This window comes from Choloepus didactylus, chromosome Y (genome assembly GCF_015220235.1).
Source record: "Choloepus didactylus isolate mChoDid1 chromosome Y, mChoDid1.pri, whole genome shotgun sequence".
Classification (NCBI taxonomy): Eukaryota; Metazoa; Chordata; class Mammalia; order Pilosa; family Megalonychidae; genus Choloepus; species Choloepus didactylus.
In genome coordinates this window covers 25,741,951-25,768,757 of record NC_051335.1, presented here as the reverse complement: position 1 = coordinate 25,768,757, position 26,807 = coordinate 25,741,951, and the positions used below count along the sequence as shown (strand labels likewise).

At 37.9% G+C, this 26,807-nt stretch overlaps 1 pseudogene; it reads right to left on the bottom strand.

Moving 5' to 3' along the window:
- Positions 1-1,408: 1,408 nt before the first annotated feature.
- Positions 1,409-25,265, bottom strand: LOC119524046 (annotated as a pseudogene).
- Between the last annotated feature and the right edge of the window lie 1,542 nt (positions 25,266-26,807).

The window sequence follows — 26,807 nt, the reverse complement described above, 5'->3', positions numbered from 1 at the left end:
GATTTTCCTGTTGTCTTTCTGTTATTGATTTCTGGTTTGATTCCATTATGGTCAGAAGACACATTCTGTATGATTCCAATTCATTTATATTAGTTGAGGTTTCTTTTATGGACCAGGATGTATTCTACCTTGGTGAATGTTCTGCATATTCTTAAAAATATATATACTCTGATGTTTGGGTGGAGATATATATATATATAGATCCTGGTGGTTGATGATGATCAATTCTTCTATATCCTTGCTGGTTTTCTATATCATAGCTCTATCAATTGCTAAGTGTAAGGAGTTGAAGTCCCCAACTATAATTGTGGATTTGCTATTCTCATTTCAGTTCTGTAAGTTCCTTTTTAGTTTTTATTTTAGTAACATATATACAACCCAAAATTTCCCCTTAAACCATATTCAAATATATAATTCAATGCTATTAATTACATTCACTCTATTGTGCTAGCATCACCAAGATCCATTACCAAAACTTTTCCACAATCCCAAATAGAAAATCTACATTTTAAGCCTTAACTCTCTATTTCCTACCTTCACTACTTCCTCTGGTAACCTATATTCTAGATTCTGTCTCTACAAGTTTGCTTATTCTAATTTTTTCATATCAGTGAGATCATAAAATATTTGTCCTTTTCTGTCTGGCTCATTTCACTCAACAAGATGTATTCAAGGTTTATCCAAGTTGTCACATGAATCAGAACTTCATTCCTTTTAATTTCTAAGCACTTTTATTGAATTTGAATTATATATATACACACAAATACCTAAATTAGCACATTAAATACTATTTTGCCATGCCAGCTGATACACAACTCTTAACACTACATGTAATACAAAATATCTTTTTTCTCTGGGTTAACAAGCATTAAAATGTAGGAAAGAAGCTGAGGTAAAAGCATTGACAATGAGCTCAGCAGATAGTGTCTATATTTGTACTTAAAAAAATAAGAACTTAATAATTAGTCTCACATAAATTGTTGAAGTAATAAAGTTTTCCCCTTATATGTCTGGTCACAATGCCATGAGGTAAATTGCAACACAGTCTGAATTTCCCACTTGAAAGTAAACACATTAATTCTGTCTTCTACTTGGTTTATACTTAGGTTGTAGGGGATCTAGAATTCTCATTCAAGTTATTGGAGGTAGTTAAATAACAAAAAAGTTACCTTCATATTTGAATATCTAATCTCAAAATAGTAAAAACAGAAAATTTTGATTTAAAAAATCCTACTGCTCAAAGCCTGTAATAAAAGCTAACATAAAAAATTAATGTTTAAAAATAGCATGAATAATTCTTGGTCCTGTTCCTTTCTTTTAACTTCAGACATGAGTTTTAAAGAAAAATGTATAAGAATCTTGAATTTCCTTGTTAGAAGGTTTTTTTCCTCAAAGATTCTGTTTACGCTTACTTTGGTGTTCGTGATCTCCAAGTATTACTGTAGTCACTCATTTCCATGTGCCATAAAGATAATTTCCCCAGTAATGGTATTTGAGTAAGTTGTTCCAGAGTCTTAGGATGCAACCCACAGTTATCAAGATCCTTATGAACACTCTTCTGTGGAAATTTAAATCCAAGTCAGTAAAAAGCCTATCAGCTTTTTAATTACCATGGGGACTCTGATAAATAAACAGGTCAGTCATGTTTATAAACATATCAATAGGTGTTGATCCCCAAGAACTTTCAGATAGTGGCACACTAAAATCTTAATGTTGGTTATTTTTACAAGTCTGGCTAACTGCTTAAAAAATAGGAAGTTTTAAAGGTCTTAATAATTATAACCCTCCAAATAAAAACATAAGTATGTTAAAAATTAAAGGCAAATATAACATCCACACTGAATTGATTTAAAAGGCAGTTTCCATAAACCTTACAAAGGAATCAGGCACAATTAAGTTCACAAAAACAGCTTATATACAGACATATTAGCCCTGCTTCCTAGTAATTCATAATTGATAACTGGAATACAAGTTTGGCTGTATCATAAATCACTTATTTCCTCCAGCTATTTTGGGGTAACTCAGTTTGATTAGATCAGTCTTAAAAAACAGAAGTGCTACAACTAAAACAATCTGCTTATAGCTGCCAATTTACCTTATCCAGTACTTTGTCCACTGGTGGGTGGATGTTAAATACAGCAGTTGGCTCATGAGTATACAACCCTGAAGAAAAGGATCCACTCTGTGAAGATTTGAGTAGCATTGACACAGAATGCAGAGAATGAGGCATGACAGGCCCTTGTATCCAGAATGAACTTGTGTCATCACATTTACACTTTGTGCATCCATAAAAATTTAAACAAAAAATTATGACCACAATTTTGCAAGATCCAGTCAGTACTTTTGACCCCTAGCTAAACATATTTGTCGTTTGGTGGTAAGTTTTCATTTTGGAACAAAAGTGGTTTTTAAGACATCAAAGAAATTTGTTACATGAGAAGAATCATCAGTAAATTCTCAATTTCCAGCACGTTCTACTCCAAATCATGAGATTGTAAACTTATATTCTAGAGAATATAATTTTTTCATGTATCTTCTGATTTAGTAATACAATTTCAATGCATAAAAATTGGGAAAACAAAAATCAAAACCGTTCAGTTCTATTGCTTTAAATATTTACAGATACAAAATTTTTAATAATACTAATAGACAGTTGTTACTTTTTCCACTTATCCATGATCCAGTTTTTCAGATCTTTTGCTACAATATAACATCCATTCTTGGCTGAAAAAATGAAAATGAGAAAAAAAAGCTGTGCCAGGGAGGCAGGGCATGATGGCAGATTGGTGAGATGTATGTTTGAGATACTCCTCCAGGGAAGTAGGTAGAAAGCCAGGAACTGCTTTCTCTGGACACTGCAGAGCAACCTGACTTTGGGCATACTTCATACAACACTCATGAAAATGTGAAACTGCTGAGATCAGCAAAATCTGTAAGTTTTTGCTGCCAGGGGAACCATGCTCCTCCCTGCCAGGCTCAGTCCCATGAGAGGAGGGGCCGTCAGTGCTGGGAAGGAGAAGGGAGAACTGCAGTGGCAGCTCTTATCAGAAACTCATTCTACTGATCCAAACTCCAACCATAGATAGACTAAGACCAGACACCAGAGAATCTGAGAGCAGCCAGCCCAGCAGAGGGGAGATAGGCATAGCAAAAAACAGCAAGAAAAACTCCAAAATAAAAGCAGACGCTTTTTGGAGTTCTGATGAACATAGAAAGGGGAAGGGCAGAGCTCAGGCCCTGAGGCTCATTTGCAAATCCCAAAGAAAAACTGATCTCTCTGCCCCCTGGATCTTTTCTTAATAGCCCTAATTGCTTGGTCTCTTAGCATTTCAATAACTCATTAGATCTGCCAGGAGGCACCCCACTTTTTTTTCTTTTTTTCTTTTTTTAATCTTTTTTCCTTTTGCTGAAACAATTACTCTAAGAAGCCCAATACAGAAAGCCTCAAAGACTTCCAATTTGGGCAGGTCAAGACAAGAGCAGAACTAAGAGAGCTCTGAGACAAAAGGCAATAATCCAGTGGCTGAGAAAATTCACTAAACACCACAACTTCCCAAGAAAAGGGGGGTGTCCACTCACAGCCATCATCCTGGTGGACAGGAAACACTCCTGCCTGTCACCAACCCCATAGCCCAGAGCTGCCCCAGACAACTGAGTGTGACAGAAATGCTTCCAATAACACACATACACCACAAAATTGGGCATGGATATTAGCCTTTCCTGCACCCTCAGCTGGTGGTCACAGAGTTGGGAAGGTGGAGCAGCGTGAATTAACAAGCCCCATTCAGACATTGTTTCAGCAGACTGGGAGCCTCCCTACACACGTCAGCAGCTCAGAAGCGCCCTAGGGGGACAGCACTCACATATTACATAGCACAGTCATCCCTCAACAGAGGACCAGGGGGTGGAAGGCCTGGAAGAGGGACACACTCGCAAGTCCCAGAGGCCACATGCCAATACCAAGGACTTGTGGCTCAGTGGCAGACACAAACTGTGGTAGGACTGAACTGAAGGATTAGACCATTGCAGGAGATTTAAAACTCCAAGAACACCAGGGAGATTTGATTGTTAGAGCCGCCCCCTTCCCTGACTGCTCAGACACATGCCCCTTACACAGGGCGGGCAACACCAACTACACATGCAAGCTTGGTACACCAATTGGACCCCACAAGACTTACTCCCCCACTCACCACAAAGACTAAGCAGGGGAGAACTGGCTTGAGGGGAACAGGTGGCTCGTGGATGCCACCTGCTGGTTAGTCAGAGAAAGTGTACTCCATGAAGCTGTAGATCTCACAAATTAGAGATAAGGATTTCAATTGGTCTACAAATCTTAAAAGAACCCTATCAAGTCAAGCAAATGCCAAGAGGCCAAAAACAACAGAAAATTTTAAAGCATATGAAAAAAACAAACAATATGGAAAACCCAAGCCCAAGCACCCAAATCAAAAGATCAGAAGAAATACAGTATCTAGAGCAACTAATCAAAGAACCAAAGATGAACAATGAGACCATGGCACGGGATATAAAGGGTATCAAGAAGAGCATGGAACAGGATATAAAGGAAATCAAGAAGACCCTAGAAGAGCATAAAGAAGACATTGCAAGACTAAATAAAAAAATGGATGATCTTATGGAAATTAAAGAAACTGTTGACCAAATTAAAAAGATTCTGGACACTCATAGTACAAGACTAGAGGAAGTTGAACAACGAATCAGTGACCTGGAAGATGACAGAATGGAAAATGAAAGCACAAAAGAAAGAATGGGGAAAAAAATAAAAAAAAATCAAAATGGACCTCAGGGACGTGATAGATAATATAAAATGTCCAAATAAAAGACTCATTGGTGCTCCAGAAGGAGAAGAAATGGGTAAAGGTCTAGGAAGAGTATTCAAAGAAATTGTTGGGGAAAATGTTCCAAATCTTCTAATCACCATAAACACACAAGTCATAAATGTCCAGCAAACTCCAAATAGAATAAATACAAATAAACCCACTCTGAGACATATTCTGATCACACTGTCAAATATGGGAGAGAAGGAGCAAGTTCTGAAAGCAGCAAGAGAAAAGCAATTCACCACATACAAAGGAAACAACATAAGATTAAGTAGTGACTACTCAGCAGCCACCATGGAGGTGAGAAGGCAGTGGCATGACATATTAAAAATTCTGAGAGAGAAAAATTTCCAACCAAGAATACTTTATCTGGCAAAGCTCTCCTTCAAATTTGAGGGAGAGCCTAAATTTTTCACAGACAAACAAATGCTGAGAGAATTTGCTAACAAGAGACCTGCCCTACTGGACATACTAAAGGGAGCCCGACAGACAGAGAAACAAACAAAGGGGAGAGAGACACGGAGAAAGGTTCAGTACTAAAGAGATTCGGTATGGGTACAATAAAGGATATTAATAGACAGAGGGGAAAAATATGACAAACATAAACCAAAGGATAAGATGGCTGATTCAAGAAATGCCTTCACAGTTATAACATTGAATGTAAATGGATTAAACTCACCAATTAAAAGATATAGATTCACAGAATGGATCAAAAAAATGAACCATCAATATGCTGCATATGGGAGACACAGGGAGACAAAGAAATTGAAAGTGAAAGGATGGAAAAAAATATTTCATGCCAGCTACAGCCAAAAGAAAGCAGGTGTAGCAATATTAATCTCACATAAAATAGACTTTAAATGCAGGGATGTTTTGAGAGACAAAGAAGGGCACTACATACTAATAAAAGGAGCAATTGAACAACAGGAAATAACAATCATAAATGTTTATACACTCAATCAAGGTGCCACAAAATACATGAGAGAAACACTGGCAAAACTAAAGGAAGCAATTCATGTTTCCACAAAAATTGTGGGAGACTTCAACACATCACTCTCTCCTATAGATAGATCAACCAGACAGAAGACCAATAAGGAAATTGAAAACCTAAACAATCTGATAAATGAATTGGATTTAACAGACATATATAGAACATTACATCCCAAATCACCAGGATACACATACTTCTCTAGTGCTCATGGAACTTTGTCCAGAGTAGATCATATGCTGGGACATAAAACAAGGCTCAATAAATTTAAGAGATTGAAATTATTCAAAGCACATTCTCTGACCACAGTGGAATACAATTAGAAGTCAATAACCCTAAGAGACTTAGAAAATTCACAAATACCTGGAGGTTAACACACTCCTAAACAATCAGTGGGTTAAAGAAGAAATGCAAGAGAAATTGCTAAATATATAGAGATGAATGAAAATGAGAACACAACATACCAAAACCTATGGGATGCAGCAAAAGCGGTACTGAGGGGGAAATTTATAGCACTAAATGCATATATTAAAAAGGAAGAAAGAGGCAAAATCAAAGAACTACTGGATCAACTGAAGAAGCTAGAAAATGAACAGCAAACCAATCCTAAACCAAGTAGAAGAAAAGAAATAACAAGGATTAAAGCCAAAATAAATGACATAGAGACCAAAATAACAATAGAGCATAAATAACACCAAAAGTGGTTCTTTGAGAAGATCAACAAGATTGACAACCCATAGCTAGACTGACAAAATCAAAAAGAGAGAAAACCCATATAAACAAAATAATGAATGAGAAAGGTGAAATTACTGCAGATCCCAAGGAAATTAAAAAAATTATAAGAGGATACTATGAACAACTGTGTGGCAACAAACTGGGTAATGTAGAGGAAATGGACAATTTCCTGGAAACATATGAACAACCTAGACTGACCAGAGAAGAAACAGAAGACCTCAACCAACCAATCACAAGTAAAGAGATCCAATCAGTCATCAAAAAGCTTCCCACAAATAAATGCCCAGGGTCAGATGGCTTCACAGGGGAATTCTACCAAACTATCCAAAAAGAATTGACACCAATCTTACTTAACTCTTTCAAAACATTGAAGAAAGTGGAACACTTCCTAACTCATTTTATGAAGCTAACATCAATCTGATACCAAAACCAGGTAAAGATGCTACAAAAAAGGAAAAGTACCGGCCAATCTCCTTAATGAATATAGATGCAAAAATCCTCAACCAAACACTTGCAAATCAAATCCAAAGACACATTAAAAAAATCATATGCCTTCAGCATCAAATGGCTGATCTCTGAAGGACTACAGAATGTTTAGGATTGATTGCATAGATCCAGAAATAGATAGCATAATACTGTCTGATGGTAGCACGGTATTGTAAGTACACTGAACAAAGATGTCTGTGAGTAAAGCTGAAAGAGGTGGGATAGGAGAATGTATGACAGCAGAGGTAAAGATAGATGATAAAGACTGGGACTGTATAATGTGGCAAAAACTGGAGTGGCCAATGACTGTTACTAAATATACAAATATAAAAATGTTTTTGCATGTGGGAAAGCAAATGAATGTCAACCATGTAGAAATTTGAAAAAGGGATGGTATCCAGGAAAAAACATAATCAAAGCAAACTGGTGTCTATGGTCAACAGTAACATTGTAATATACCTCCATTAAATGTAACAAAGGCAATATGCCAATGCTAAATGTATATGAGAGGGGGATATAGGGGAGTAATATGGGATTCTTGGTAGCGGTGTTATTTGCTGACCTTAGTAGTATATTGTATTGTATGACATGTTATTTTTCTTTTTATCATTTTTTCTTATTGCTAAAAAAAAAAAACAAAACAATGTTTCTTGTAGTAATCAGTATGTTCAAGTGCTGATTGTGGTGATAAATGTACAACTTTATGATGAAACCATGAACAACTGATTGTACCCTGTGGATAAATGTATGGTATGTGAATATAACTCTATAAAATTGTAGGAAAATATATATATAGGAGTAAAAGTGTTGGAGAAAACATGGTGAGAGGGATGATGCCTCACCAATATGGACTAACTACAATGTGTAAACTCAGAATTGAATCTTAGAACAGCCTAACGTGGACACAATAATTTTAATAGTCCGTAGATTGTAAGCTCTTACAGCAGTTAACTCTATCCCTGAATTGTAAGGCCTATCTCTAAACTTTGAGATGCTGATCCCCTAGCGTATAACCTGATTGGTCTCTGGAAAAATGCATATCTCTAAGACACCTGAAACTCAGAGCTAGAGCTTGGCAGATATGAATGTCAGTATTAGTGCATACAGCCACTGTCAAAAAAAAAAAAAAAAAAAAAAAAAAGCTGAAAAAGAGCCCAAACTTCAATTAGTGATATGAATGAAACAGCTCTAGTTAAGACCAGGGCAAGCCAGGATAAAGGATAAAGTTTGAAACTGATTGTGTTTTAAAACTTCAACTTTCATATGAGACCAAGGGAATAGATATCCATTTGGTACAGGATCTAAATTTTCTAAACGGTACAACTCTACAGTCAATTTGTTCAGACACCACAATTGCATGGAACTTTGAATAGGAAGTGAGATATGGTAGGTTAGTATAGGCTGGAGTGAAATAGTGACACATCCTAGAGTAATTTGGGCAGACAATAAAAAGCACCTTCCCCCAGATCCTCGGATATGTTGGACATCCTCACCTGGACTGGTGTTGATGTTGTCACGAGCATCGGGACTGGCGGTTTGATGTGCTGAACCCTCGAGCATGGGACTTGCCCTTATGAGGCTCATTACCACAAAGAAGAGTCTAAAGTTGTATGTAATGGTGCCTAAGAGTCTCCCCCTGAGTACCTCTTTGTTGCTCAGATGTGGCCCTCTCTCTCTCTAACTGAGCCATCTCGACAGGTGAACTCACTGCCCTCCCCCCTACGTGGGACCCGACCCCCAGGGGTGTAAATCTCCCTGGCAATGCAGAGTATGACTCCTGGGGATGAATGTGGATCTGGCATTGTGGGACTGAGAGTATCTTCTTGACCAAAAGGGGGATGCAAAATGAGACGAAATAGTTTCAGTGGCTGAGAGATTCCAAAAGGAGTCGAGAGGTCACTCTGGTGGACATTCTTATGCACTATATAGATAACACCTCTTAGGCTTTAATGTATTGGAATAGCTAGAAGTAATTACCTGAAGCTACCAAACTCCAACCCAGCAGTCTGGACTCCTGAAGACAATTATATAATAATGTAGATTACAAGGGGTGACAGTGTGATTGTGAAGACCTTGTGGATCACACCCCCTTTAGCTAGTGTATGGATGACTGGAGGAATGGGGATAAAAACTAAAGGACAAATGGGGTGGGATGGGGGGATGATTTGGGTGTTCCTTTTTCACTTTTATTTTTTATTCTTGTTCTGGTTCTTTCTGATGTAAGGAAAATGTTCAGAGATAGATTGTGGTGATGAACGCATAACTATGTTATCATCCTGTGGACAGTGGATTGTTTATCATGGATGATTGTATGGTGTGTGAATGTATTTCAATAAAACTGAATTTAATAAAAAAAATTATATGCCATGACCAAGTGGGGTTCATTCCAGGCATGCAAGGATGGTTCAGCATAAGAAAATCAATCAATGTATTACAACACATTAACAAATCAAAAGGGAAAAATCAAATGATCATCTCAATAGATGCTGAAAAAGCATTTGACAAAATCCAACATCTGTTTTTGATAAAAACACTTCAAACGGTAGGAATTGAAGGAAACTTCCTCAACATGATGAAAAGCATATATGAAAAACCCACAGCCAGCGTAGTACACAATGGTGAGAGACTGAAAGCTTTCCCTCTAAGATCAGGAAGAAGACAAGTAAGCCTGCTATCACCATTGTTATTCAACATTGTGCTGGAAGTGCTAGCCAGGGCAATCCGGCAAGACAAAGAAATAAAAGGAATCCAAAATGGAAAGGAAGATGTAAAACTGTCTTTGTTTGCAGGTTATATGATCTTATATCTGGAAAACCCTGAGAAATCGACGACACAGCTACTAGAGGTAATAAACAAATTTAGCAAAGTAGCAGGATACAAGATTAATGCACATAAGTCAGTAATGTTTATATATGCTAGAAATGAACAGACTGAAGAGACACTCAACAAAAAGACACCATTTTCAATAGCAACTAAAAAAATCAAGTACCTATGAATAAACTTAACCAAAGTTGTAAAAGACCTATACAAAGAAAACTACATAACTCTACTAAAAGAAATAGAAGGAGACCTTAAAAGATGGAAAAAAATATTCCATGTTCATGGATAGGAAGGCTAAATGTCATTAAGATGTCAATTCTACCCAAACTCATCTACAGATTCAATGCAATCCCAATCAAGATTCCAACAACATACTTTACAGACTTGGAAAAGCTTGTTATCAAATTTATTTGGAAACGAAAGATGACTCAAATGGCTAAAGACACTCTAAAAAAGAAAAACAAACTGGGAGGACTTACAGTCCCTGACTTTGAAGATTATTATAAACCCCCAGTTGTCAAAACAGCATGGTACTGGCACAAAGATAGACATATAGATCAATGGAATAGAATTGAGAATTCAGAGATAGACCCCCAGATCTCCGGCCAACTGATCTTTGATAAGGCCCCCAAAGTCACTGAACTGGGTCACAATGGTCTTTTCAACGAAAGGGGCTGGGAGAGTTGGATATCCATATCCAAAAGAATGAAAGAGGACCCCTACCTCACACCCTACACAAAAATTAACTCAAAATGGACCAAAGATCTTGATATAAAAGAAAGCACCATAAACCTCCTAGAATAATGTAGGAAAACATCTTCAAGACCTTGTATTAGGCGACCACTTCCTAGACTTTCCACACAAAGCACAAGCAACAAAAGAAAAACAGATAAATGGGAACTCCTCAAGCTTAGAAGTTTCTGTACCTCAAAGGAATTTCTCAAAAAGGTAAAGAAGCAGCCAACTCAATGGGAAAAAAATTTTGGAAACCATGTATCTGGCAAAAGACTTGCATATATAAATAAATCCTACAACTCAATGACAATAGGACAGACAGCCCAATTACAAAATGGGCAAAAGATATGAAAAGACAGTTCTCTGAAGAGGAAATACAAATGGCCAAGAAACACATGAAAAAATGTTCAGCTTCACTAGCTATTAGAGATGCAAATTAAGACCACAATGAGATACTATCTCACACCAATTAGAATGGCTGCCATTAAACAAACAGGAAACTACAAATGCTGGAGGGGATGTGGAGAAATTGGAACTCTTATTCATTGTTGGTGGGACTGTATGATAGTTCAGCCACTCTGGAAGTCAGTCTGGCAGTTCCTTTAAAAACTAGATATAGAGATACCCTTCAATCCAGCAATTGCACTTCTCGGTATATACCCAGAAGATCGGAGAGCAGTGACACGAACAGATATCTGCATGCCAATGTTCACAGTAGCATTATTCACAATTGCCAAAAGATGGAAACAACCCAAATGTCCTTCAACAGATGAGTGGATAAATAAAATGTGGCATATACACACAATGGAATACTACACGGCAGTAAGAAGGAACGATGTAGTGAAACATAAGACAATATGGATGAACCTTGAAGACATAATGCTGAGTGAAATAAGCCATGCACAAAAAGAGAAATATTATATGCTACCACTAATGTGAACTTTGAAAAATGTAAAATAAACAGTTTATAATGTAGAATGTAGGGGAACTAGCGATAGAGAGCAATTAAGGAAGGGGGAACAATAATCCAAGAAGAACAGATAAGCTATCATGGGAAAATTTAATGTTCTGGAAATGTCCAGGAATGACTATGGTCTGTTAATTTCTGATGGGTATAGTAGGACCAAGTTCACAGAAATGTTGCTATATTATATTACTTTCTTGGGGTAGAGTAGGAACATGTTGGAAGTAAAGTAGTTATCTTAGGTTAGTTGTCGTTTTCTTACTCCCTTGTTATGGTCTCTTTGAAATATTCTTTTATTATATATTTTTAAATTTTTTTAAAATTTTTTCTACTTTTCATACAGTTGATTTAGGAAAAAACTTTAAAAAATATATAAATAAATAAATAAAAACAAGGGAAAAAATATGCAGAGCCACCTTGAGGAGCTGGTGGAGAATGCAGGGGCATTGGCCTGCCCCACCTCAGTGCTTGCTAATGTGCTTACAGACATAAAGGACTGGTGATTTGATGGATTGAGCCCTCTACCAGGGGATTTGCACTTGGGAAGACTGTTGCTGCAAAGGAGAGGCTAGGCCTCCTCATATTTGTTCCTAAGAGTCTCCTCCTGAATGCCTCTGTTGCTCAGATGTGGCCCTCTCTCTTTCTAGCTAAGCCAACTTGAAAGGTGAAATCACTGCCCTCCCCCCTACATGGGATCAGACACCCAGGGGAGTGAATCTCCCTGGCAACGTGGAATATGACTCCCAGGGAGGAATATAGACCTGGCATCGTGGGATGGAGAACAAAAGGGGGATGTGAAAGGAAATGAAATAAGCTTCAGTGGCAGAGAGATTCCAAAAGGAGCCGAGAGGTCACTCTGGTGGGCACTCTTATGCACAATATAGACAACTCTTTTTAGGTTCTAATGAATTGGGGTAGCTGGTGGTAGATACCTGAAACTATCAAGCTACAGCCCAGAACCCATGAATCTTTTGTATAAAAATGTGGTTTATGAGAGGGGACAGTGGGATTGGGGGGGCCATGGGGATGACACTCCCCTTTGTCTGGTTTGTGGATGGATGAGTGGAAAGGTGGGTGAAACAAACAAACAAACAAACAGACAAGGGTGCCCAGTGTTCTTTTTTACTTTAGTTGCTCTTTTGCACTTTAATTATTATTCTTGTTATTTTTGTGTGTGTGGTAATGAGGGTGTTGGGGATTGATTTTGGTGATGAATGTACAACTGTGTAATGGTACTGTGAACAAATGAATGTATGATTTGTTTTGTATGACTGTGTGGTTGGTGAATATATCTCAGTAAAATGAATATTAAAAAATGAAAATGACATTAAGCAAAAAAAGAAATTAACAACAAATACTTTTGTTGCCCATTATACTTATTAGCTAAAGAAAATTATTCTCATCTAATTGAGTTAGTTTTATTATCAAGCAATTTCTTCCTGGGAGGAAAGTAAGAACAACAAAACATGCTCTGAGTAAAAATGCTAGAAGGGGTTATTAAAAAACAATCAAGAATTTATCCTATCAAAGAAAGTAAAGTATTTCTTAAAAAGCTACATTATGGAGGTTAGTGAGTTGTAGAATTTCTTTTTTTCTTTTTATTACCTTGAGCATTTGCATTGTGACACTTTGGAAAGTGATAGGGGATAACAGGGTTGTTGGAAGTCCTGCCTATGGACCAGATGTAGCAACTAAAGTTTTACAGTTGATCAAAAAATTGAGCAATGTAAAGGTGCTGATTCCTTTCACCAACACAACAGATTCAGGTCTGTGATCCATTTGCACTTCATGTTTCTCTTTGCACCTGAAGATGACAATCAAAGAAATTGCAAATGCAAATCTCATGCCAATAGGAAAAGCAAGCTATCTTGCTTCAGAATCACCTGGAACCTGTTTCCTCCAGTATAAGAAGGAAATTCTCTCACTACCCTGCTCTTCCCTGCAATCATTAACAGTGTAAGGCATATATTTAGATTAAATCTCTCTTTGACCATCTGAATTGACTATAAATTGCCAACCAATAAAGACTAACTTCTTCTCTAGTCAAGAACATATTCTTTCCCCCCATTACAAAAAGGAATGCTGTTAACTTTTTTTAAATGTCTTAATAATTCTTCACAGTTTAATGCTACTTAGGATTTCTTATTTTTAATGTCATGATGGATAATTAATTTTAGTATGGCTTTAGGATTATAGTCATATAAAACTCATTGTCATATGGCTCACATATCTAGTTCTATAAAAATTAATTCTAGTTAAATGAACCGACACTGAAAGGACATAACTTGCCAGAGAGCGTGCCTGGTACCTTAATTTTGTCTTGCATACCTGTCTCCCCCAGCCAGGAAAAACCCTCCTCCCCATCCTCACCACCGACCATCCGTTCCCCGGGAACTGCCACAGCCAGCCAGGGTTCCCAATTCACAAAACTGCCACAAAACCACCCAAGTCCATAAGTCACTGGATAATATAAAATGTTACTTAAATTACATACTCACTGTGTCCCAAGCTTGTTCCAGATACTTTCTTCTTTTTATGGCTATTTTCTTTTATTAAAGGCAGAGAAAATTCAATACATACATAAAAAGGAACAATGTAATTGAGTTTTCTTTAATACAATCTAGAAATATTTAACTGGCATACCCTACTTTTAGACAGTACCAAATCTCAGAATGCTAATTTTCAAAATTCATCTATTAAAGCAGTAATGTCCAAGTTTTCCTGACAGCTTCCCACAATACACACACAAACACACAAACACATACATGTTCATGTATATCCTTAAAACAAATGGTTCAGGAAACAAAATATGTCCTGACTGCATTTGAAACTTTTTCATAATTTATATTCTACTTTATTTCACTTAAAAAACACAAGTGTAACAAATGAGTGTTATAGATTCAGGATGTTAAATTTAAGCCCCATGTAACTAAAAAAGAAAACATCAGAGACAGAATATGCAAGGTCAAAGAGATAGAAATTAAGAGTACAGGTTGCCAGAGTGGGGGTGTTGATGGGGCAAGGGGAATGGGGAGTTAATGCATAATGGATATAGGGTTTCTGTTTGGGGAGATGGGACAGTCTTAGTAATGGAAGGTGGTGAAGATATCACAACAGTGTAAATGTATTTACATGGAATAATATGCTTGGGTTGAGATGATAAAGTATATATGTTCCCATGATATAAAAAAGAATAAGCAAATAAAGAGACAATGACAATTAAATGAAATATTTGATCCTGTATGGGATCTAATAATGGAGGAGAAAAGGTCCAAAAGGAGATTTTTGGGAAATATTAAAAAACTGGAATAAAAACTGTAAGCTTTATTTCAATGTTAAATTTCTTGAACTTGATAACTGCACTTTAAGTGGTTACATAAGTGAATATCCTTGTTCTTAAGAAGTGTACATGGCAGTATAAAGTGTTCAATTCAAGTAGTTTTATGGCAGCTTTGTGAAGTGGGAACCCCAACCAACCATAGCAGTCTCCCAGGGAGCAAACAGTCAGTGATGAAGATGAAGAGCAAAGTACCCCTGGCAGAAGAGATGGGCATGCAAGACAAATATCAAAAACCCAAACACACTCTCCACCAAGCTGCATCCCCCCAGTGGCTGACAATTCAACTAGAATCAATTAGAATTATTTATGGACTAATAGGAAGAAAGACAGAAAGATGGACAGATAGATAGATTGATAGAATGATAAAGCAAATGTAGCAAAATGTTAAAATTGGTGGATCTGGGTATCAGCGAGGGGTCATGGGTATGGAGTTGTCCATATTGGGTTTCTATTATTTTTGTAATTGTACTGTAAGTGTGCAAGTATTAAAGAGGAAAAAAAGTTAAAAAAAAAAAAACCAAAAACAAAAAAGGAAACAGAAGTGAAGGAAAACCAGGGATTGGAAAACATTTAAGCAAATAGCCCCAGACAGCAATGGAGCATCTATTAATATCTTTGCTTGTTGTTGCAGCCCATGAGGGCCATGCCAGTCCAGAGGCCAAAGAAGACAACAAGCATTTTCTGATACATGAACTTTTATTCAGGGCTTACTTACAGGGTGAGAAGTTGCGGAGAGATCATGATGGCTCTCTCAGGCCAGGTGAGCATCACATTTGTGGGGAAGTCGACTGGGCAATGCAAAGAGGACAGCAAGCCATTTACAAGGGTTTAAGACAAAGGCATTCCTAAGGGTGGGGGAGCATAGGATGGGATTTGTAAATAACCACAAGAGTATTAACACTTGGGGGCCAGGAAGCAGGTAGACTAGATTAACATTGTTGCCCTTTTGTGAAACCAGAAGCCTCTTACCTCCTGTCTCCTTCCTGTTTCACATTTTGAAGTTACATTTTAAGGTCAATTTACCGTTTTTCTCTTTACTGGCTTTACTGACAGTAGGTTAAACATTAGCTGCCTCAGTTACACAGACTGCTGTGTATCAAGATCTGCAGGCCTGTTTTGCTCAGGCCACAGGCTGCCACACTTGTTAAATTCAGAATTAAGATAAAAGGAAAAATTCTTATCTCAACAAAAACAAAACCAAATCAGAAAAAGTGCTGTTGGCTCATTAAATTGATTTCATGATCCACTAATGGATACTGAACCCAGTTTGAAAATCATTTATTAAGGGGGTAATTTATACTATAGAAAAATTTCTATAAGAACATATTCAGATATTCCTCTCCAATATGTTTTACTCAAGCTATTAGAGAACGGGGAACACCATAAACTTAAAGCTTTGTAAAAGGAACAGCTAAATAGTTGCTCAAATGTCAGGAATGAAGAAATAAAACATTTAAAAATAGAATATTTGTAATCAACTAGAGAAAAGATGATTTAGTTTTAAAGAAAAGTGTTTACTATATATAAGTGTGGTAGTCTCACTTTAAGCCTATACTTTTTTTATTAATTTTATTGAGATATGTTCACATACCACACAGTCATACAAAACAAATCATACATTTGATTGTTCACAGTACCATTACATAGTTGTACATTCATTACCAAAATCAATCCCCAACACCCTCATTACCACACACACAAAAATAACAAGAATAATAATTAAAGTGCAAAAGAGCAACTAAAGTAAAAAAGAACACTGGACACCCTTGTCTCTTTCTTTGCTTGTTTGTTTGTTACACTCACCGTTCCACTCATCCGTCCACAAACTAGGCAAACAGGAGTGTGATCCTTATGGCACCCCCAATCCCACTGTCCTCTCTCATAAGCCACATTTTTATACAATTGTCTTCAAGATTCATGGGTTCTGGGTTGTAGCTTGATAGTTTCAGGTATCCACCACCAGCTACCCCAATTCATTAGAACCTAAAAAGGGTTGTCTATATTGTTCATAAGAGTGCCCACCAGAGTGACCTCTCGGCTCCTTTTGGAATCTCTCTGCCACTGAAGCTTACTTCATTTCCTTTCACATCCCCCTTTTGGTCAAGAAGATGTTCTCCATCCCATGATGCTGGGTCTACATTTCTCCCCGGGAGTCATATTCCACATTGCCAGGGAGATTCACTCCCCTGGGTGTCTGATCCCACGTAGAGGGGAGGGCAGTGATTTCACCTTTCAAGTTGGCTTAGCCAGAGAGAGAGGGCCACATCTGAGCAACAAAGAGGCATTCAGGAGGAGACTCTTAGGCACAAATATAGGGAGGCCTAGCCTCTCCTTTGCAGCAACCGTCTTCCCAAGGGTAAAACTTATGGTAGAGGGGTCAACCCATCAAACCACCAGTCCCCTATGTCTGGGGTCATGTTAGCAACCACGGAGGTGGGGTAGGCGAATACCCCTGCATTCTCCACAGGATCTTCAAGGGGGCACTACATCTTTTTTTTTTCTTTGTTTTTCTTTCTTTTTTTTTTTTTAACTTTCCCTTCTTTTTTAAATCAACTGTATGAAAAAAAAAGTTAAAAAGAAAACAAACATACAATAAAAGAACATTTCAAAGAGACCATAACAAGGGAGTAAGAAAAAGACAACTAACCTAAGATAACTACTTTACTTCCAACATGTTCCTACTCTACCCTAAGAAAGTAACATAATATAGCAACATTTCTGTGAACTTGGTCCTACTATACCCATCAGAAATTAACAGACCATAGTCATTCCTGGGCATTCCCAGAACATTAAATTTTCCCATGGTAGCTTATCTGTTCTTCTTGGATTATTGTTCCCCCTTCCTTAATTGCTCTCTATTGCTAGTTCTCCTACATTCTACATTATAAACCATTTGCTTTACATTTTTCAAAGTTCACATTAGTGGTAGCATATAATATTTCTCTTTTTGTGCATGGCTTATTTCACTCAGCATTATGTCTTCAAGTTTCATCCATATTGTCATATGTTTCACAACATCATTCTTTCTTACTGCCGTGTAGTATTCCATCGTGTGTATATACCACATATTATTTATCCACTCATCTGTTGGAGGACATTTGGGTTGTTTCCATCTTTTGGCAATTGTGAATAATGCTGCTGTGAACATTGGCATGCAGATATCTGTTCGTGTCACTGCTCTCCGATCTTCTGGGTATATACCGAGAAGTGCAATTGCTGGATTGAAGGGTATCTCTATATCTTGTTTTCTAAGGAAATGCCAGACTGACTTCCAGAGTGGCTGAACTATCATACAGTCCCATCAACAATGAATAAGAGTTCCAATTTCTCCACATCCCCTCCAGCATTTGTAGTTTCCTGTTTGTTTAATGGCAGCCATTCTAATTGGTGTGAGATAGTATCTCATTGTGGTCTTAATTTGCATCTCTAATAGCTAGTGAAGCTGAACATTTTTTCATGTGTTTCTTGGCCATTTGTATTTCCTCTTCAGAGAACTGTCTTTTCATATCTTTTGCCCGTTTTATAATTGGGCTGTGTGTACGATCGTCATTGACTTGCAGGATTTATTTATATATACAAGATATCAGTCTTTTGCCAGATACATGGTTTCCAAAATTTTTTTCCCATTGAGTTGGCTGCTTCTTTACCTTTTTGAGAAATTCCTTTGAGGTACAGAAACTTCTAAGCTTGAGGAGTTCCCATTTATCTATTTTTTCCTTTGTTGCTTGTGCTTTGGGTGTAAAGTCTAGGAAGTGGCAACGTAATACAGGGTCTTGAAGATGTTTTCCTACATTATCTTCTAGGAGTTTTATAGTGCTTTCTTTTATATTGAGATCTTTGGTCCATTTTGAGTTAATTTTTGTGTAGGGTGTGAGGTAGGTGTCCTCTTTCATTCTTTTGGATATGGATCTCCAACTCTCCCAGCCCCATTTGTTGAAAACACCATTAAGACCCAGTTCAGTGACTTTGGGGGCCTTATCAAAGATCAGTCGGCCATAGAGCTGGGGGTCTATCTCCGAATTCTCAATTCGATTCAATTGATCTATATGTCTATCTGTGTGTCAGCACCATGCTGTTTTGACAACTGGGGGTTTATAATAATCTTCAAAGTCAGGGAGTGTAAGTCCTTCCACTTTGTTTTTCTTTTTTAGAGTGTCTTTAGCCATTTGAGGCATCTTCCCTTTCCAAATAAATTTGATAACTAGATTTTCCAAGTCTGCAAAGTAGGTTGTTGAAATTTTGATTGGAATTGCATTGAATCTGTAGATGAGTTTGGGTAGAATTGACATCTCAATGACATTGAGCCTTCCTATCCATGAACATGGAATATTTTCCATCTTTTAAGGTCCCCTTCTATTTCTTTTAATAGCATTATGTAGTTTTCTTTGTATAGGTCTTTTACATCTTTGGTTAAGTTTATTCCTAGGTACTTGATTTTTTTAGTTGCTACTGAAAATGATATCTTTTTCTTCAGTGTCTCTTCAGTTTGCTCATTTCTAGCATATAAAAACATTACTGACTTATGTGCATTAATCTTGTATCCCGCTACTTTGCTAAATTTGTTTATTAGCTCTAGTAGCTGTATCGTCGATTTCTCAGGGTTTTCCAGATATAAGGTCATATCATCTGCAAACAATGACAGTTTTACTTCTTCCTTTCCATTTTGGATGCCTTTTATTTCTTTCTCTTGCCAGATTGTCCTTGCTAGCACTTCCAGCACAATGTTGAATAACTGTGGTGATAGCGGGCACCCTTGTCTTGTTCCTGATCTTAGGGGGAAGGCTTTCAGTCTCTCACCATTGAGTACTATGCTGGCTGTGTGTTTCTCATATATGCTCTTTATCATATTGAGGAAGTTTCCTTCAATTCCTACCTTTTGGAGTGTTTTTATCAAAAACAGGTGCTGGATTTTGTTGAATGCTTTTTCAGCATCTATTGAGATAATCATTTGATTTTTCCCTTTTGATTTGTTAATGTGTTGTAATACATTGATTGATTTTCTTATGTTGAACCATCCTTGCATGCCTGGAATGAATCCCACTTGGTCATGGTGTATGATTTTTTTAATGTGTCTTTGAATTCCATTTGCAAGTATTTTGTTGAGGATTTTTGCATCTGTATTCATTAGGGAGATTGGCCTGTAGTTTTCCTTTTTTGTAGCATCTTTGCCTGGTTTTGGTATCAGATTGATGTTAGCTTCATAAAATGAGTTAGGTAGTGTTCCATTTTCTTCAATGTTTTGAAAGAGTTTAAGTAAGATTGGTGTCAATTCTTTTTGGAAAATTTTGTAGAATTCCCCTGTGAAGCCATCTGGCCCTGGGCATTTATTTGTGGGAAGATTTTTGATGACTGATTGGATCTCTTTACTTGTGATTGGTTGGTTGAGGTCTTCTGTTTCTTCTCTGGTCAGTCTAGGTTGTTCATATGTTTCCAGGAAATTGTCCATTTCCTCTACATTATCCAGTTTGTTGCCATACAGTTGTTCATAGTACCCTCTTATAATTTTTTTAATTTCCTCGGGATCTGCAATAATGTCACCTTTTTCATTCATTATTTTGTTTATATGGGTCTTCTCTCTTTTTGATTTTGTCAGTCTAGCTAGGGGCTTGTCAATCTTGTTGATCTTCTCAAAGAACCAACTTTTGGTGTTATTTATCCTCTCTATTGTTTTTTTTTGTTCTCTATGTCATTTATTTCAACTTTAATCCTTGTTATTTCTTTTCTTCTACTTGGTTTAGTATTGGTTTGCTGTTCATTTTCTAGCTTCTTCAGTTGATCCATCAGTTCTTTGATTTCGGCTCTTTCTTCCTTTTTAATACATGCATTTAGTGCTATAAATTTCCTCCTCAGTACCTCTTTTGCTGCATCCCATAGGTTTTGATATGTTGTGTTCTCATTTTCATTCGTCTCTATGTATTTCGCAATTTCTCTTGCTATTTCTTCTTTAACCCACTGATTGTTTAGGAGTGTGTTGTTTAACCTCCAGGTATTTGTGAATTTTCTAAGTCTCTGATGGTTATTGACTTCTAATTGTATTCCATTGTGGTCAGAGAATGTGCTGTGAATAATTTTAATCTTTTTAAATTCATTGAGTCTTCTTTTATGTCCCAGCATATGATCTATTCTGGAGAAAGTCCCATGAGCACTAGAGAAGTATGTGTATCCTCGTGATTTGGGATGTAATGTTCTATATATGTCTGTTAAATCCAATTCATTTATCAGATTGTTTAGGTTTCAGTTTCCTTATTGGTCTTCTGTCTGGTTGCTCTATCTATAGGAGAGAGTGATGTGTTGAAGTCTCCCACAATTATTGTGGAAACGTCAATTGCTTCCTTTAGTTTTGCCACTGTTTCTCTCATGTATTTTGTGGCATCTTGATTGGATGCATAAACATTGATGATTGTTATTTCCTGTTGTTGAATTGCCCCTTTTATTAGTATGTAGTGCCCTTCTTTGTCTCTCAAAACATCCCTGCATTTAAAGTCTATTTTATGTGAGATTAATATTGCTACACCTGCTTTCTTTTGGCTGTAGCTGGCATGGAATATTTTTTTCCATCCTTTCACTTTCAATTTCTTTGTGTTCCTGTGGCTAAGATGAGTCTCTTGTATGCAGCATATTGATGGTTCATTTTTACTGATCCATTCTGCAAAACTATGCCTTTTAATTGGTGAGTTTAATCCATTTACATTCAACGTTATAACCGTGAAGGCATTTCTTGAATCAGCCATCTTATCCTTTGGTTTGTTTGTCATATATATTTTTCCCTTTCTCTATTAATATCCTTTAATGTAGCCATACTGAATCTCTTTAGTCCTGAACCTTTCTCCATGTCTCTCTCTCCTTTCTTTGTTTCTCTGTCTGTAGGGCTCCCTTTAGTATCTCCAGTAGGGTAGGTCTCTTGTTAGCAAATTCTCTCAGCATTTGTTTGTCAGTGAAAAATTTAAGCTCTCCATCAAATTTGAAAGAGAGCTTTGCTGGATAAAGTACCCTTGGTTGGAAATTTTTCTCTCTCAGAATTTTAAATATGTCATGCCACTGCTTTCTTGCCTCCATGGTGGCTGCTGAGTAGTTACCACTTAGTCTTATGCTGTTTCCTTTGTATGTGGTGAATTGCTATTCTCTTGCTGCTTTCAGAACTTGCTCCTTCCCTCCCATATTTGACAGTGTGATCAGAATATGTCTCAGAGTGGGTTTATTTGTATTTATTCTATTTGGAGTTCACTGGCAGTTATGCTTTTTGTATTTATCGTGTTTAGAAGATTTGGGAGGTTTTCCCCAATGATTTCTTTGAATACTCTTCCTAGACCTTTTCCCTTTTCTTCTCCTTCTGGAACGCCAATGAGTCTTATGTTTGGACGTTTTATATTATCTATCATATCCCTGAGGTCCATTTCGATTTTTTTCAATTTTTTTCCCCATTCTTTCTTTTGTGCTTTCATTTTCCATTCTGTCATCTTCCAGGTCACTGATTTATTGTTAAACTTTCTCTAGTCTTGTACTATGAGTATCCAGAATCTTTTTAATTTGGTCAACAGTTTCTTTAATTTCCATAAGATCATCTTTTTTTTTAGTCTTGCAATGTCTTCTTTATGCTCTTCTAGGTTCTTCTTGATGTCCTTTATACCCTGTTCCATGCTCTTCTTGATGTCCTTTATATCCCATGCGATGGTCTCATCGTTCATCTTTAGTTCTTTAATTAGTTGCTTTAAGTACTGTATTTCTTCTGATCTTTTGATTTGGGTGCTTGGGCTTGGTTTTTCCGTATCGTCTGGTTTTTTCGTGTGCTTTAAAATTTTCTGTTGTTTTTGGCCTCTTGGCATTTGCTTAACTTGGTAGGATTCTTTTAGGATTTGTAGACCAATTGAAATACTTACCTCTAATTTGTGAGGTCTACAGCTTCGTGGAGTACACTTTCTGAGACTAACCAGCAGGTGGCGTCTGCAAGCCACCTGTTCCCCTCAAGGCAATTCTCCCCCACTTTGCCTCTGTGGTGCGTGGGGGAGTAAGTCTAGTGGGGTCCAGTTGGTGTACCAAGCTTGTATGTGTAGTTGGTGTTGCCCACCCTGTATATGGGGCATGTGTCTGGGCTGTCAGGGAGGGTGTGCAGCTCTAACAATCAAATCTCCCTGGTGTTACTGGAGTTTTAAAGCTGCTGCAATAGTCTAATCCTTCAATTCAGTCCTGCCACAGTTTGTCTCTGCCACTGACCCACAAGTCTTTGGTATTGGCATGTGGCCCCTGAGATTTGCGAGTGGGTCCCTCTTCCAGGCCTTGCACCCCTTGGTCCTCTGTTGAGGGACGATTGTGCTATGTCACAGGTGAGTGCCACCCCCCCCCCCAGGGTGGTTCTGGGCTGCTGGTCTGTGTAGGGAGGCTCCCAGTCTGCTGAAATCATGTCTGAATGGGGCTTGTTAATTCACACTGCTCCACCTTCCCAAGTGTGGGACAACCAGCTGACAGTGCAGGGAAGGCTAATGTCCACTCCCAACTTTGTGGTGTATGCGTGTTATTTGAAGCACTTCCATCACACTGGGTTGTCTGGGTTAGCTCTGGGCTATGGGGCTGGTGACAGGCAGGAGTGTTTCCTGTCCACCAGCATGATGGCTGTGAGAGGATGCCCCCCTTTTCTTGGGAAGTTGTGGTGTTTAGTGAATTTTCTCAGCCACTGGATTATTGCCTTTTGTCTCAGAGCTCTCTAGTTCTGCTCTTGTCTTGACCTGCCCAAATTGCAAGTCTTTGAGGCTGTCTGTATTGGACTTCTTAGAGTAATTGTTTTAGAAAATGAAAAAAAGATTAAAAAAAAGGGCCCTCCAGGCAGATCTAATGCGTTATTGCAATGCTAAGAGACAAAACAATTAGGACTATTAAGGAAAGATCTGGGGGACAGAGAGATCAGTTTTTCTTCGGGTTTTGCAAATGAGCCTGCGGGCCTGAGCTCTTCCCTTCCCCTTTCTATGTTCACCAGAACTCCAAAAAGCATCTGCTTTTATTTTGGAGTTTTTCTTCCTGTTTTTTGCTATGCCTGTCTCCTCTCTGCTGGGCTGGCTGCTCTCAGATTCTCTGGTGTCTGGTCTCAGTCTATCAATGGTTGGAGTTTGGATCAGTAGAATGAGTTTCCAATAAAGGCTGCCACTGCAGTTCTCCCTTCTCCTTCCCGGTGCTGATGGCCCCTCCTCCCAGGGGACTGAGCCTGGCAGGGAGGGGCATGGATCCCCTGGCCAAAAAACTTACAGATTTCACTGATCTCAGCACTTCCACGTTTTCATGAGTGTTGTATGAAGTATGCCCAAACTCAGATTGCTCTGCGGTGTCCAGTCCATGCAGTTCCTGGCTTTCTACCTACTTCCCTGGAGGAGTAACTAAAACATACAGCTCACCAATCCACCATCTTGCCCTGCCTCTAAGCCTACACTTTTACCTTCATTTTTCATAGCTTCTCTTAAACCTCTAGTTGTGGGAGATATGAGAGCTGTGATTACATCATTTCCTGCTAATCCTGCTGCACATAATAGGATAGTAAAGTGGTAGGTGCAAATGTAGAAATAGGGGCAAAGTTTTGTTTTCAGCAGATACACACAGAAGTAAAGCTCACAGACCAGTCACTCATTAAAATGTGTTGTAGGGTTTCATAATTTAACCAAAGGCTTGTCTGTCCAGCCATTTTTCTATCAGCTCCAATATGAGGGAACAGTGGTAGCCATAACAATGCAGGATGGAGTTAATAGATAAGGCTTTGCTGGAAGGCACAATGGGGTTCAGTGGACAGTTTTGGATACTGTATACTTTGAGGCAAGGTAACTTCTGTTGCCCTACAGTGCTGGACAAGACCTTGAGCCTCTTCCTATGCTTTCGAATGATCTGCCCAGTTAAAGGGTTGAGAAGAGGTAAAAAGGAATTGAGTTTTAATACTCCAGTCCACAGGTAACTCAGTACTTTTTGAGGATGGAGTATCAGATTTGGGCAACATGTGTAGAGTCTTGGTTAATTTGGTAGCAGTTGCACTTCCAGGAAACTTCTCTTCCCATAGCAAATCATTTTCTTGTTTAGAATCTAAAAATGGGCCTGGTGCCTCCTGCAGGCTGTGGTTCAGCCCCTCAGGGATGTTGGCGGCCGGCGACCAGTTGTCCCAGCAGGCTAAGGGGTTCCTGTGGGATGGGACAGCACCCCACCACCTCCTCTGTCCAATGCTGGGACAGGCTGGAGGGGGAGCCTGGCCACCAGGGCAGCATAGAGGGTCACAGGCTCGAGGGATGCCTAGGTTGTGGTTTCATGACTCCAGGGCCTTTTCCAGCAGAGCCTCAACCTCTCGGTCAGCTTTTTGAAGCTGGGCGAGTAGCCGGGCATGGAGAGAGCCATGACGCGCAGCTGCCAAATGCCCCACTAGGGCTTCCCATGTGCCCCACTTCATTCCTTTTTAAACCTGAATCATACTCCTTTGAATATATATTCCACATTTTGTTTATCCCTCCATCAGTTGATGGACACTTGGTTTGCTTCTATCTTTTGGCAATTGTGAATAATGCTTCTATGAGCATCAGTGTCCAAATATCTGTTCAAGTCCCTACTTTCATTTCTTTTGGGTATATACCTAGAAGTGGGATTGCCAGGAATAAGTTTTTGCTTCATGTATGTTGAGGCTTGGTTGCTTGATGTGTAGATATTTGGGGTCATTAATTCCTTTTGGGGATTTATCCATTCATTATATTTAAATTTCTTCTTTGTCTCTAATAATTTTGTTTGCTATGAAAGTCTACTTTATCTGATATTATTATAGCCATTCTTGCTTTATAAAAATTGCTTGCATGGCATACCTTTTCCCATCCTTTAACTTTCAACCCAAGTGTAGCATTGAATTTGAAGTGATCTTCTTACAAACAGCATAAAGTTGAGTTGGCTTTTAAAAGTCTGCTTTGCCAATCTCTGCCTCTCAATTCCTGTGTTTAGACCATTTACATTTAGGGTGATTATTGTTTTGTTAGTGCTAAGGTCTGTCATTTTTAGTTTTCTATTATTTCTGCCATTTCTTGTTCCTCTGTTCCTCTTTTCTTGCCTTTTTATGGGTTGCTTGACAAATTTATAGAATTCTGTCTTGATTTATTTATAGTTTTTTTGGGTATATCATTTTGTATAGCTTTCTTAGTAGTTATTCTGGGTATTACAATATACATGTGACTTAGTACAGTGTGCTGGTATCAGTGGTTTACCAAGTCAAGTGAAGTGTGTAAATCTTACTTCCATTTAGTCCCTTTACCATTCCCATTTAAAAATATTATTCTCAAGTATCAGAGTTGTAATTTTTGTTTCAATCATCACATATGATTTAAAAAACTCATGAGGAGAAGTTTAGTGTATTATATTTATCCTATTTATTCTCTTTCCTTTGCTCTTTCTTCCTTTCTGATACTCCATTATGATTTATTTTATAATATCCCTTCTATTTGAAGAATTTCCTTTATCCATTCTTTAAGGGTTGGTCTGCTAGCAACAAATTATTTTAGTTTTCCTTCATCTAAGAATGTCTTTAGTTTCTTTTCATTCCTAAAGAATGGTTTTGCTGCAAATATAGAATTTGAGGTTGACAATTGTTTTCTTTAAGCAATTGAAAAACTGTGTGCCACTTCCTTCTGGATTTGTTGATTTTGCATTTGATATTTGTGGTTATGAATTTAATGAGACCGTGCACTATACCATGCATCTTTTGCACCTTGCCATTATGTGTATGTGTGAGGGGGTTTCTTTAGGTCTGTATATGATTAAATCCTTCAGGACATAGGGTAATCTATATATTTTTACTTTTAGATAACTCATTTCAACTCAAGTCAACCATACTTTATTAAGATCTATACTATCTCTTACCAAAAAGCTCTTTTCTTCCATTTTCCAGGTAAGAAATGTAGT